We start from the raw sequence: 13,470 nt of genomic DNA, 5'->3' as shown, positions 1-13,470 counted from the left end.
GAAAATATATAACTGTGCTCAAGTACTTACCCTTGTAGTCTGATACAGGCCTTTTGGTTAAGATAATGAATAATGTGAGAAGTTAACAATGATTATTTTGTCTCCAGCAATACAAGCTATTTATCAGATAATGAACACAGAATGGGATTGATGATCCTATCATAATAAAAATTATATGCTATATTTTTAAGAGGCTGGACAAGGCAGAGGTTCCAACTTCCAGAAAATATTTTATTGGATTTGACTATATTGTGTGATACTGTTAATTATTCAGTTCGCTAAAGAAGCTTGATTGCCTTGAGTATTCTAGTGTTGCCCTGGACTCCTTTACTATTTACATCTGTGGGAACAAAAGATAAGATGTTTTATGTTAAACCAACTGATATAATTCTGAGTATACCCCAGAGGCTGTAGGACCATCAGTGTCTTTGAGCTATGTCACTGTGATTTGCATAGACCATGGCGGCAAAGAAACTCTGCACTATGTAACAGAAACTGTCACGTTGTACCTTTCCTCAGATATTACAGATCAATGGAGCCAGAGTCAAAGAGTTGCTGTCAGTAAGTCTGCCCTGTTTCTGAAAGACTTGCTGTCATTGTAAGTGACTTACTTTAGTATAAAGCTTATTGATAATCAGGCTTACACTGGGGAACAAAATGCTTCCAGTCATGTGAAAGATTTATACTGGTACTATAGTTTTGGTGCTTTCTGTCGTGTGACAGGTTTATACCAGCACCAGAACCTTGGTGCTTACTGTCATCTGACAGGTTTATATCTTTACTAAAGGTTTGAGACTTTCTATCATGTGACAGGTTTATGACAAGCTTGGTGCTTTCCATCATGTTCATAGGGTCATAGGTAAGGACTAGGCTAGCTGCCATTGCAGGCCATTTTAAGCCTAGTCAGTTTCCCTTTTTGTGCTTGAAATAACCTATCCCATTTGGTTATAGACTGGCCTTACCCATCCCATGGTCAGTAATTATATATTACCCTAATAAGAATAACTGGGATCATGCCATAGATAATTTGAGGGGAGGACCCATACATGGGATAAACTAATGGACAGCTGACTCTGTCCATTAGTAGTACAAGGGTCAGTCCTGGAATAGATTTTCTGTTTCCCATCCATAGAGCTTAAGCTGCATTTGAAAATGGACAGGGATGAACTTTGTTTTATGTGGCTAGGGAGTCTGTTCCTCAGCGGTGTTATCTTCTGAGAAACATACCTGTCCCTCCAAACCATTTTGTTGATATTGCAGAAGAAGTTTAGATCCCTAGACTGAGTATTTCTGATGCCATTTGACTTGCTGATGTACAGTAAATCCATCAGTAATGGGTTGGAAGATGTCTTGTATACCAGGCACAGGTCACCTCTTAGCAGTCTGTAGGATGCCGAGTATAGTGACAGGGCTTTGAGTCAGTCCACGTAGGACATGTTGTTTAGGCCTTGTATCCTTTTAGTAATGTATCTCTGTGGGCATTCCAGTTTTTGTATGTGTCTGGACAGATACATGCCAAAGGAGGGATTACATTCAATGACCGGCCTAATTAGGGCAGAGAAAAGGAGGACAATGACACCCCTAGATCTACACACACTCCATTTGTTTATAAGCTGTGCAATATAAAAGTCTTTCTTACAACAGTAGACACATTTTGGTCAAAAATTAGGTCATGCCACATAAGTTCCCAAACCCTGAACACCTGGGTCAACTCTTAGGGGAATATAGTCAATGTGGTAATTCCCTGGGGTAGATGACTTCCCAAAAGGATACAATGATGCATTTTTTGGTATTTAGTTTCAGACCATGAATTTGACACCAGTTATTTATTTGCGAAAAACCTTCCTGCAGAATGGCTATTTCATTTCATTTGGGGATTCAGTGACTTCTCCTAGCTTACAATAATCAATAACCTTAATCAGCCAGAGCCCTTTGCTATTGACTTTTACGTCAGAAAATTAGATGCTAAACAAGACAGGTTCAAACACAGAACCCTGGGGACTCCACTGGTGACTGATCTCTTTGTGGAGGCAACTTCCTCTATTTTGATTATCTGCATCCTATTTGTGAGACAGTCGACAATCCAGTGAGTGACATAGTGTTTTTTCCCAGTTAATTTAGCTTTTCTACTATGCCTGAGTGGGAAATTGTGTCAAAAGCTTTGGCCAGGTCTAGGTATCCAGTCTGTACTATTTGCCTTCATCCATTGCTTTATGAAAGGTTTATATTGGTACTAAAGGCTTAGTTCTTTCTGTCATATGAAAGGTTTATATCAGTACTAGAGCCTTTGTGCTTTCTGTCATGTGAAACATTTATACCAATAGTAGAAGCTTGGTGCTGTCTGTCATGTGAATGGATTATATCAATACTAAAGCCTTTGTGCTTTCGGTCATGTGAGTGGATTATATCAGTACTAGAGCCTTTGTGCTTTCTGTCATGTGAATGGATTATATCAGTACTAGAGCCTTTGTGCTTTCTGTCATGTGAAAGGGTAATATCAGTTGCCACCTTTTGTCAGGTCAAGGGCATTGTGGTGCTTCAGCTATAACAGTGATAGGCTTGTACTTACCTCAATAAAACAATATGATATGGATAAACAGAGTTTTGCCTAGTATAAGATTGCCAAATAGGACTTATAGAACATTTCAAAACTGTAATGCATTGCCAAATATGGTGCATATGTGTCAAACACATACATAGTTGTACGTATATGGTGCATATGTGTTTAAACACATACATAATTTTATCACAAAACTATGTATGTGTTTGAACATTGATTCTACCGCACTGAATGTCTTATTGTTATCTCCTGTGTTTTTGAATTTTTACTTATTGTTTGCCAAACTTACAAATGTAATGTATCTTTTGGAGCTTTTCTCCCCGGGTCTCCACTAAAAATGGACCTGCGTCCAATTGGACTTTCCCGGTAAACAAATGTAAAATAAAAAATACAATAAAATAAAATTACATCCAAATATAATATATGCAAATATATGTAAATATATATGCATATATAACATATGAATAATTATATGAACAGTAATTATGCAATAGTTTAATTCTAGGGAGTTATGTTTTCTTGTGAATTTTAATTTTGAGATGCCCTCTCCACTGAACCTTACGTGGATATAGATGAAAGCTTTTAGCATAGCTGGAATATTATCCGGAATACTGGAGCACAGTAAGTTTAAAGCAGTGTGCCTTTCAGCTTTTTTACTACATTTAAATATGTTATCTTAGGGAGAAATAGTTGCACATTCTTTATTATATTCCAGTCTCTTCACTTTGTAGCAAGGTGGTTTGTAGTGTTTAGTATAACTTTAAATAGTGCCATAATATTAAACCATTAACATTACCTTAAACTTTGAGTATATATACGTAAATGCTTTACGTATTAACTAATTTATGGGTTTCAAACTAAAAGAAAAAAACAAATTAAAACCAAAGAAAATAGCATGTGAACATGCAGCCAGCCAGAAACTCAAACTAACCCCCGGATTCTCTATGCCTTGCATGGCGTGCAAGATCAGTGCAGGAGCACTAGCAGGCAATATGTCTGTCATGCGATCCAGGAACAGCCTGCAGGGGGTGTGCGAGCGCTCCAGCACTAGTCCTGCACGGACTAAGCCCCTGTATACAAATCACCCCATTTGCAGGAGAAATCCATGCAAATGAGGTGATTTTGCGATCCAGGAAGCTTGCAACTGGCAGTGCAGGACTAGTGCACTCTGCAGAAATGTACTCAGTTAGTAACCGAGTACATTTCTGCAAACTCCAAAATGGAGCTGTGACAGCTCCAAATAATAATAATAATATCATGTAGTAAACATGCCAATGGCCATGTATAAGGCCATTGGCATTGCAAACATGCTAAAAAAATTTTAAAAAAATCAACTTTTTTTTTTTAGCTGATCTCGGCTGTTTAAGTGTAGGACAGCAGCACGCAAATGGGATCAGGGGAAAATAACAAAATAAACCTAAAATAAGCATTCTAACTAAAATCACTATTCTGCCATGCAAGTCAATGGCAGGCAGAAGACAACATGGCCAGTGAGTAGTGGTTGCTAAGGGGGAGGCTCAGTGTGAGATATGTAACTATGCATTAGCAGACAATCCTATGCAAATGAGGGGAATTATATTGAATCCCAGTTTTCCCCAGCATGCTAGTCAGGTCCCAACAGTGTAAGAGTAGGAATAGCTTGGTGCATGTCTAGGAGTTAGCTGACATCATGGGGGGGGGGGTGTCAGGCATACTGTAAGCAGATTGGAGCCCTGTGGCTCGGGTTTTCTCCTAGCTTAGCACAGCTAAGCTAGGGGGTGTGTCTGAATCTGCCTAGCACTCTTTACATTGCCTAAGTGGGTGTGCGTGCCACGCACCGGGTTTTAAAGGAAGAAAAAAAAGTTAAACCAGGAAATAGCAGCAGTTTGCACATTTGAGTGCTCTGTTTGTGCGGCACGCCCCCGGACTTAAAGAGGAAGGCAATGGGAAGGGAAATCAGCAGTAGGAAGGTAATAAATGAGAGCTAGCATAGCTGGCAGGTGAAATGTATCAGAATCAGCCAATTACACAGGCAGCAGACCAGCCCAGCCCAGAACACTACTATAAACTATGCAAACACCTTCCCCTCTGGTTTTTCCCACACTCTACACCACCGGCATATACAAGCAGGGAAATTTTAACAAACAAACCTACAAAATGAGACGGGCTGCAGCAGGCAACATAGAACAACATGTGCAAGAGGCTGAGGATGGTGAGGATGTGAATACTGCTGATCAACTCACAGAGAGGAGACGGAGAAGAGTGTACAGACCCAGGGTAACCTACCAGGGGCTAGATGAGCTGGAGATAGTGGAGCACTATGGGGTGGACAGAGACCTCCTACAACAAATTGTTGAGCTGTGCCGGCCACACCTGACACACCAAACTGACTGAGGGGAACACATCCCAGTGGATACCAAGGTATGTGTAGGCCTAAGAATACTAGCCACAGATATCTCCCAAAGCTCAACTGGGGATATAATGGGGATCTCACAGGCATCAGCATCCAGAGTATTCCACCAGTTCCTGGATGCTGTGTCAGCACATGCCAGTGAGCATGTATATTTCCCCAACACCCATGAGGTGTCGGCCAGCAATATGCATCTCTTCCACCAAATAGCAAAATACCCTGAGGTAGTGGGTGTTATACACTGCACGCACATATGCATCAAAGCACCACCCGGTGATCAGGGTAGGGCCTACATCAACCACAAGGGGCTTCCCCTCCATCAACTGCCAGGTTGTCTGTGATGCCCAGGACATTATAATGAATGTGTGTGCTGACTGCCCTGGAAGCTATCACGATTCCCACATATGGCATCTGATGCAGCTGTACCAGAGATTTGCCAGTGGGGACATCCCCTACGGTCACCTAGTGGGGATGCTGGTTACACACTGGAGCCGTGGTTGATGACACCCATCAGAAATGCACACACACCTGAACAAGAACGCCATAATGAGGCACACGCACAGACCAGGCTAATAATAGAGCATGTGTTTGTGATGCTCAGGTCACGGTTCTGGTGTCTGGACACATCCGGTGGTGCCTTGCAGTACTCACCAGCTACATGTACACAAATTGGTGTGATATGTGCCATGCTACACAATATGATATTGCGGAAATAGCTGCAGCAGGAACAGCATGGGGAAGGGCCACACAGCCCCCCACCAATGCCAAGGCCTGCACAGGCACAGAGTGACTTGTAGGAGGAACAACCTGAGCCTGCTCCAGTAGGCAGATGGAGGCATGCCTAGTATGCCAAGTCTGCGGCAAAGAGACAATGCATAGCACATACACTGACATAGTAGGGACCCAGAGAATGACACCCCTATCTCTTACTCACATATACAGTAAAAGGGATGCCAAACATGACACTACCTGTGCTCAACCATGTTCTTGGAGTGTACTATGTGCATCCAACATAGACAGCCCTCCAGCACCATCCGCAATTCTGGCACACCCTCAGGGTAAGTCAATCAACCTACCAATTGCCAAATGGAATAGAATGTGTTGTTACCTGTATCTATGGGATGGATGTGAGCATGCAAGGGAATTGGGTGGCTGAATATTATGGCAGCAGAAAGTAGACACCCATAGTAGCACCATGACATCTGTAACACATACTGGAGTCACCATAGTAGCCAGTACTACACAGGGTGACAAAACCCACTGCAGGAAATGTGCTGGGTGACATGTGTGTCCATATGACTCACACATCCCAGTCAGGGTGTTTCACATACCCAAAAACAGTCTCAGCCAGCAGAACAGGTGTAGACAAACCCAAACAAAGCCTGTGCTATGGCCCATGAATGGTGGCTATGGTTAACCTCCCCCCCAGGACTACACAGACAGACTACAGCAGGTCAGGCAGTGGGATGTTAGTTCTGAAGAGTAGGAAGTCAGACACTAATATGTAGGGCAACCAAAGTTATGATCTGTAGTACATTGGTATGCCTCTAGTCAGCATGATAGGTAAGAATACAGAATGAATTGGAGTACCTCACATACCAGTACAGTCATAGCAAATATGTACAAGTGTCAGGTGTGCCCCCCATCCTACATAGTAATGCAATAACAGTCAAGTGTGCCCCCCCCAATACTGTGTAGAAATGTAGAAATAGACAGGTGTGCCCCCCATCTGACATAGTAATGTAATAACAGTCAAGTGTGCCCCCCAATCCTGTGCAGAAATGTAGAAATAGACAGGTGTGCCCCCCATTCTACGTAATAGTGTAATAACAGTCAGGTGTGCCCCCAATCCTGTGTAAAAATGTAGAAATAGACAGGTGTGCACCCCATCCTATGTAGTAATGTAATAACAGTTAGGTGTGCCCCCCCCAAGCCTGTGTAGAAATGTAAAAATTGTCAGGTGTGCCCCCCCATCCTGCATAGTAATGTAATAACAGCCAGGTGTGCCCCCCCAATCCTGTGTAGAAATGTAGAAATAGTCAGGTGTGCCCCCCATCCTACGTAGAAATGTAGTAACAGTCAGGTGTGCGCCCCAATCCTGTGTAGATATATAGAAATAGTCAGGTGAGCCCCCATCCTATGCAGAAATGTAGTAGCAGTCAATTCCAAATGCTAGACGGATACCCTACAGAAGCAGCATACTACCTGTAGGTGTACAACACAAAGGTCAGCACATGAAGGCTATGTCTGCAAACACCAGTGGACCAGACATATCTGCAGAAATGTAGTAGCAGTCAATGCCAAATGCTCGATGGATACCCTGCAGAAACAGCATGCTACCTGTAGGTGTACAACACAAAGGTCAGCACTGCAGTACAAACTACCTGGACTCGATCCACACATTAAATACAGATGGGCATACTGGGCATGCTCACACACTTAAACACATGAAGGCCATGTCTGCAAACACCAGTGGACCAGACATATCTGGCAGTCGCAGCTGTTAGTGCAGACACTCATCAGTATGCGCCACTTGTGCCTTGCACACACAGTGGATAGGAATACAGACATATATGTAAGGAAAACACACTATAATAAGCCAAAGGTAGATGTATATAGATGTGTGGAAGAGGGTGACTGTGACAAGGAGCCATCCAGGCCTGCCCCACCCAGCACACAGCCAAAGGGCCCCAACCACATGAGGCTCAGATGTCACTCACTGCAGATACTGGCATACTGGGCATGCTCACACACTTAAACACATGAAGGCCATGTCTGCAAACACCAGTGGACCAGACATATCTGGCAGTCGCAGCTGTTAGTGCAGACACTCATCAGTATGCACCACTTGTGCCTTGCACACACAGTGGATAGGAATACAGACATATATGTAAGGAAAACACACTATAATAAGCCAAAGGTAGATGTATATAGATGTGTGGAAGAGGGTGACTGTGACAAGGAGCCATCCAGGCCTGCCCCACCCAGCACACAGCCAAAGGGCCCCAACCACATGAGGTTCAGATGTCACTCACTGCAGATACTAGCCACCAGTACCTGTCAGCATTACAGACTATGTGGTGCACGTGCTAGCTGTGCAACATGACTGTACAAGGAAGTAGTCATCTAGCAGTTGTATACACGTACCTGTAAAATATGATCCTGTGTGTGCCCGCATTTGGTGTGTCAGCCTCTAGATGAATGGGTTATGGCCCATGCACACACACTGCCCTCCCCATAGCCCTACTATGACAAGCCTGCTGAAGTCATCCACTGTGAAATACACCTTTGGGAGAGCTACAGCCCAGTAATCTCTGTGGCGTGTCCCATAACTGCGTACTGCTGTAGTGTGATAAACTAGTTTGGTAGAAGTTCAAATCCTAGACATGGCAACTGTGTGTGTCTGTGTAGAGAGCAATGCTTTTTAGGGTAGTCACACTCCCTACAATTGAAATGCTCTACTTTGGTAAGGCTACTGGTGTTATCCACCTAGAAATACATCTCTGGGAAGGTTGTAGCCCAGTAATCTCCATAGCGCATGCCATAAATGCGTACTGCTGTAGTGTGATAAATTAGTTAGGTAGGAGTTCTAATCCAGGCTTGGCAAGTGATGTGTGTCTGTCTGACTCTGTCTGTGTAGAGAGCAATGCTTTTTAGGGTAGTCACACTCCATACAATTCGAATGCTCTACTTTAGCAAGGCTGCTGATGTCATCCACCTAGAAATACACCTCTGGGAAGGTTGCAGCCCAGTAATCTCCATAGCATGTCCTATAACTGTGTACTGCTGTAGTATGATAAATTCGTTAGATAGGAATTCTAATCCCAGACATGGCAAGCGTGTGTCTGTTTAACTCTGTGTAGAAAGCAATACTTTTTAGGGTAGTCACACTACATGCAATTCGAATGCTCTACTTTGGTAAGGCTGCTGATGTCATCTACCTAGAAATACACCTCTGGGAAGGCTGTAGCCCAGTAATCTCCATAGCACGTGCCATAACTGTGTATTGCTGTAGTGTGATATAGAACTTGGGTAGGGTTCTATTCCCACCCATGGCAGTTCTGGATGTTATGTGTGTGCTTCAATGTCTGTGTAGGGAGCAATGCATTTTTGGCTAGTCACATTCAGTACATTTCAGATGCCCAACTTTGGCAATCCTGCTGATGTCATTCACTGTGAAATACACCTTTAGGGAAGGAGTCCTCCAGTAATCCCTTTGGTGCATCCTATAACAGCTTCATGCTGTAGTGTGATATAGACCTCTGTTAGGGGTTCTATACCCACACATGTTGGTTGTGGATGTTTTGTATGTGTTTCAATGTCTGTGTGGGGAACAATGCATTTTAGCCTAGCCACACTCACTACAATTCAAATGCCCTGTTTTGGCAATCCTGCTGATGTCATCCAATGTGAAATACACCTTTGGGGAAGGAGTTCTCCAGTACTCCCGTGGTGTATCCTATAACAGCTTCATGCTGTAGTGTGATATAGACTTCTGTTAGGGGTTCTATACCCAAACATGTTGGTTGTGGATGTTTTGTGTGTATTTCAATGTTTGTGTAGGGAGCAGTGCATTTTAATCTAGCCACACTCACAACAATTTGAATGCCCTACTTTGGCAATCCTGCTGATGTCATCCAATGTGAAATACACCTTTGGGGATGGAGTACTCCAGTAATCTCTGTGGAACATACTATAACTGCATACTGCTGTAGTGTAATAAGCTAATTAGGTAGGAGCTCTAATCCCAGACATGACGTGTTTTGTGTGTGTGTGTGTGTGTGTGTGTGTGTGTGTGTGTGTGTGTGTGTGTGTGTGTGTGTGTGTGTATCTGTGCTTGTAACTCATGTGTGGAGGTGGTTGTGAGTATGTAACAACTGGGCCCAATGTACAGCGGGTTTTGCAAATTTCTTATATGGTAACCCTAGTATATATCACAATGTCAACCGTACAGGGATAACAGATGTGAAATAGCCGAGAGGCTGGGGTGCAGCTTCATACCCATATATGTGACATCAAGGTCAGACAAACAAAGTTAGCAACCCTAGTATTAGCCAGAGAACACTCTCAACCCATGTCTCATACACACACACACACTTGCCTAGTCAACAACCGCTATGTTGGTAGTACACTGCATATTGCCCACTGAGAGTAACTATGGAGTGAATGCAGTGGCCTACAGAGGGTATGGCACCCTGTTCATATGTCCAATAGGCACATACATGCAGACAGTGCACCTTCCCCATGTTCCCCACTGGACACCTGCAACACCTGTGGTGCCATCAAATGTGACCCACAAAGGATATGCCATGCCTGATACATGCCCTGTATGGACAGATGCCACTGACACCAGGGAATGCTATAAATGTAGGTGCAGGGTAAACTCCTGCTACATGAGGCCAGGACTGGCACATCTAATAATAATATGTGTATACAACATGGGCCAGACACCCCCAGATACAGTTTCGCATGTTACTGTACATGCATGTGGTAGGTGTGGACATCACAGACACCATCCATGTCATGGACTAAGGAACACATACATGGCAAGCAATGCACAGCATGGGCCACACGCAATAGTCACCCAGGTGACTGGATGGTGAATACAATACACACCTGTGTGGGCAAATCCAGAAACTACACCCCTGAGCCACAATGCAGACCATTGTCATGTGGCCTGATGCCAAGCTGTACCCATTACCTAGCCTTGTATTGCCATCTGACACAGTTGACCACTACACACCCGTAAATCAATGCACCCATGCATGTCAGCACTGGCACTGTGTGTGTGTGTGTGTGTGTGTGTGTGTGTGTGTGTGTGTGTGTGTGTGTGTGTGTGTGTGTGTGTGTTGTATGATGCGCATGTTCACATTCACACTCACTACAACCCCCATTGGCATACTGAAGCATGCTGTCTGATGTCAGACACCACCCCATACCCTTTGCCCATATAACCTCCATATGACCCCTGTGGTGTATGTGATGCTTGCACAGTAATGTGTTGTGGCAATCTCACTAGTGATGGATTATATTCCTGGCCCTGCCAAGTGTGTCAATGTGTGTGCGTCCCTGGGAGAATGTGGATGTGTTGACGCTGGCACCTGTTCATGCAGATAGGCACATGTACTACACCTACCATATAGCTACCATATCCCTGTTGCAGATGTCACTCACCATCACATATACATTCTGAGGGCTGCACAACATGTAACCTATGTGGCGCATCCAATAACTGCATAAAAATGTGATAGCACTACATAGTCGTTAGGGGTTTGATAACCTGCACTGGCAGATGTGTGACACAAACATGCTTAAGTTTTACTCTGTCACCCCTCCCTGACTTGTCTTTGCCTCTGTTTGCCTCTCTCAATCTCTATCTGGTGGATGTGGAGACCTACACCTGCTTTGTTTAGGCAGCAGCATGTGTATTTTAAGTGATGCTCATGATCAGCTGATTGCCTCTGCATGAATTGCAGCCCTACCCTAGCTGATTGCATGTGGAACAGCTGTGGTAACATTTCCATAGCCAATTGCATGGAAACACAGTCCAATATCTAGGAACATCATGTTGGTGTTGGGCCTTTTCATTCACTGTGAGCAGGAAGTCGATCTGTTGTTTGGCAAACAGCATCTCAGATGGATTGGGGATTTACCTCTAACAACATACACTGTTGAAACAGGGCAACACACAGGAGGGGGATGTGCCTGACCTGACTACAGACTGTAAGTGCTGCTATACTGCATTTGGAGTAATGTTGGTTTAACAGTGTGTGTATGTGTGTGTGGATATGGCTGTCCTACATGTTTTAATACCTGCCATGTCAGTTCTATGTTTATGAGGAATCCCCATCTGTAGGGTCATCTTCAGACTGGGCAGTGTGTGGTGCCTTTGGTTTCATGTGTTACCCACAGAGCATCTATATGTGAACTGCAGAAGGTAGTGTGAGGATTGCAGTCTGTAGATGGTGAAAGCCGTGACAGTTACTGACTTCATATCCCTCATAGGACATATGTTGCAACAAACCTGTTACAACAGTAAATATATGAGGTTATCACAGCAACATGTCAATATTGGCCCTGTGTATGTGCTTCCAGCCACAACTCTGTCAACCTTTGTACATATGTCATGCATTAAGAGGCCCATATGTGCTGTACACCATAATTAGTGTCATCATATCTGATAACAAGCCAGTGAGATATCAGACTACTACACATGTTATGTACAGTATGGGTTATATTTGATGACATAACCTGGACATTCTGTGATTGTTTGTCCAGTACTAAGGTCTGTCTACTTATGGTGAATGTTGACAGTGTGTGTACTGTTAATATGTACTTTGGCCTGTGTACAGACTGTGGTAGATGTCATTGTTCTAGGTCCCGTCCTATCTGATGTTACATGCTGCTCCACTGTATGTTACCATATTGGCTTACATGTATATAGGGCCATACACACACATGTCCCATACCACAAACAGGCATCAGACCACACTGTGTAATGGCCCAGTATATGTAGGGTTAGTGTGTGAGTGGCACATATCAGGAGGGTGTTGAACAGATAGTCCATATACTGTAATATTATGATAGCTTACCATATGTGGTTGTGGCTGTGTTCACATTGGTTGTGGTTATGCACTTTCACAGAGGTGTATCTTACCATATGCTGTGACATGCCTGTACAGCGTGCTATATATGCAGGTACATGTGCATTTCCCATAGGGGATGTAGGCCAGTGTTGAGCCAGTCTGCCTGTAGTCTGCACAGTGCTTTGTTACATGCCTAGCAGCCTAGTGTACTTACCCAGTGAGATGTCATGTCCAGATACTTGCCAGATGTACTGCTGCTGAGCCTCCCTTAACAGTCATATATGACAGACAGAGCAGTGGGATGCTGTACAGATGTATGTAAATATCTAGTGGATAATATGTGGCCATGGCACCCCTGTACCAGCAGTTATTATGTGTCAGGATAGACAGGGGTGTGTGAATGCATAACCTATGGGGCAAATGTATACCAGTCGTTATGTGTTATACCCATCTACATGGCTGTTAACATCCATATTGTCAGGCTTGGTCCACATGTTTGGCACTAAGGGCTTCTGTGTATACCTCTGGACTGTACAGAGTGTGTCAGAATGTCCACATATATTGGCCAATATCTCTGCTATAGTCCACAGGAGCATTACGTGCTAGCAGTGGTACTGTACTATGATGTCCTTAGGATGTCTGTCAGTAGCCAATTCATACATGTGAAAAGCAGATGTGACCTCCCACACACACCATGTCTGTGAAGACAATCCCTATTACAGTAGCAATAGTCTACTAATATACCTGCTATACATACATGACATCCCCTTGCACTACGAAGTTGGTACTATAGGGGCTGAGGTAGGACTACACTCCATGTTCTGGACATATGGTGAAAATATATGTACATATAATTATCCAGATATCTGTATATATAATTACACATATACATATCGACATATATAGATGGGTATGCATATGTACATAGATATACA

Source organism: Protopterus annectens, chromosome 12.part0, assembly GCF_019279795.1.
Source record: "Protopterus annectens isolate FY-2018-M chromosome 12.part0, PAN1.0, whole genome shotgun sequence".
Classification (NCBI taxonomy): domain Eukaryota; kingdom Metazoa; phylum Chordata; order Ceratodontiformes; family Protopteridae; genus Protopterus; species Protopterus annectens.
This window is presented reverse-complemented; position numbering follows the sequence as displayed.